Source organism: Ailuropoda melanoleuca, chromosome 17 (genome assembly GCF_002007445.2).
Source record: "Ailuropoda melanoleuca isolate Jingjing chromosome 17, ASM200744v2, whole genome shotgun sequence".
NCBI lineage: Eukaryota > Metazoa > Chordata > Mammalia > Carnivora > Ursidae > Ailuropoda > Ailuropoda melanoleuca.
Genome location: NC_048234.1, coordinates 18,025,008 through 18,027,435, shown reverse-complemented (window position 1 = coordinate 18,027,435; position 2,428 = coordinate 18,025,008).

The following is a 2,428-nucleotide window of genomic DNA, read 5'->3' as shown; positions in this document are numbered from 1 at the left end:
GGGGGGGGTTAGTGGGAAAGATGAAGTTGGGAGAGAAATAACTAATAGGGTTGGAAGAAAACGTTTACATGTATTGAAAACTCTTGTAAAGAAGATTTCTTGTCTTCCGAACTCATTTAATGATTCAGAGTAACAACACCTAATGAATTCCATATTCACGGATCAAATCTGTTTAATATTCTAAACTTTCCCAGTGCTGTATGTCCACTTATAGCTCAAGAAGGCTGGGAAAAAAATTTTTTAACGATTTTATTTATGTATTTGACAGAGAGAGAGACACAGCGAGAGAGGGAACACAAGCAGGGAGAGTGGGAGAGGGAGGAGGCTTCCAGCTGGGGGAGCCCAATGCGGGGCTGATCCCAGGACCCTGGGGTCATGACCTGAGGTGAAGGCAGATGCTTAACAACTGAGCCACCCAGGCACCCCTGGAAAATTTTTAAAATATATTTTTATTTTATTTTAATTTAATTTTATTTATTTTATTTTAAAACCATACCCCACTTGAGCCATGGTGTCAGCATTTTATTATGGATATTACTGCGTGGAGATATGACCAACAGACAGATAAAACCATAAACTGCACCCTGACAGAAGGAGTGTTGTTCCAAATGCCATCGCAGAAGCGACCTTATACCAAGTAGGTGAATTGAACAGATCTAATTGAAGAACGAAAGCTTTTGAAACAACTTGTATCTACTGTATGTGTATTGCTTGCTACTCAGATTCTTTCATAACAGTTCTCCAAAGGAAAATATTTTTTAAATGATGGAATATTAAAGGAAAAGCATATCCAAAAAGGGGGAGGGTGCTGCACAGCATAAGGACAAAAACCAAAGGCTCATGGAGAGAGAAGGATTTCAAGACCCATGACTTGGAACTCAGTTGCCAGCTTAGTGGCCTCGTCTCCTCCCTGAAAGGGCTCCCAGCAGATGTAAATCCAGGAGTTATGAGCGCAGCATCACAGATCAATACTTCCCTAAAACTGTGATCAGACTCGTGACAAATGTGCTGAGATTGGGAAACAGGCTCCAGGCATTCTTGTACCTTCCCAAGTGATCTGAATACAAAAGGAACTTTAACCTTTAGCAGAGCATCACTTGCCTGACAGCAAAGCATGCGGAAAAGTTTGTTTTTATTGTTATTTTGCCTGGGGGGGTGGGGGGTGGAGGGGAGAACAAAACCAGAAATGGAAAATTTAAATAGCTTTGCCAAAGTCAGAGAATTAACAGCTAGAAGTGCTGAGGATTAGACCAAACTATAGAGATCCTGATCCCAACTTTACCACTTTCTCCACCCCCACTTGGGCCCCTGGGAATCAGGAACACTTCCCACCCTCCCCAGGAAAAGGCAGTGACAGCAAAAGTGTTCAGAAAGTGTATTTGGAACCTTACGAAGAGTCACAGGCATTGCAATGACCTTCATTCATTCATCAGACACTTCTCCGGGGCCCACCAGGAGTCCTGGGACTGGAGCATTTTATTTCTAATTTTGTGAAGCAAATATCAGTTAACGATTTATATTAGGGGTCCAAAATATTTTTGAAACAACATATAGACCAAGCACTGTGTGTGTGTGTGTGTGTGTGTGTGTTCTTAGTCTAAATAAATGATCACAACATTCCTATGAAGTAAATACTGTGCCCATTTAGGCTGGACCTCAGAGAGAGTAAGGGATGTGTCCAGAGTCACACATCAAGCCAGGATTGGAAACCAGGCTACCTGAGCTCTGAAAACACCTTTCACAGAGACAGTGCTGTGCAATGGAAAAGTTGTCACCCTGTGAACACTGTACTCAGTAGTTCGCAGGAAACCCATTTAGAATGCATTAGTAAGCACCTCAATAATTGATGCCAATAAAACCAGAAAGGACAATGATGGTAAATCACCTGAGCAGGCATTAGGATGGGTTTTTACAAGTCAGATGAGACCCAGCAACAGAAGGGAGTGAGACCCCGGGCGGCCTTCCCCCTGCAGTGCACAGTATTGAGCTGTTAACAAAAATCCAACTGAGTAAATTTCAAAGTCTATTTGACTTTATTAATCAATTCAGGAATCCAGCAACATGCCATCTAGCAAGCAGAGGGGGGACTTCCAAAGGGCTCTAGAAAGGGAAATGTTTTTAAAGAAAGGACGAGGGAATCATAAACAGAAAAAAAGGATCATTGGGGGGGTCATCTTCCTTTAGGGAAAAAGGGTCTTATTAGGAGGATTACTTCATCTTCCCTTGGGGTTGGAGAGAGCCCATGTGACAGATTACATTATTACCTTATTGATGCTGACCAGAAAAGTCCTGACTGATCAGTTAAGACTATATTTCTGGAGGAGGTTGAAACTTTAATTAGTTAGGTATTAAGCCCCTGTTTGGTGGCTTGGTCTAGCATAAGTGACTCCATTTTGGGCATGTGGTTTTCTTTTTAAAAGGATGCTGG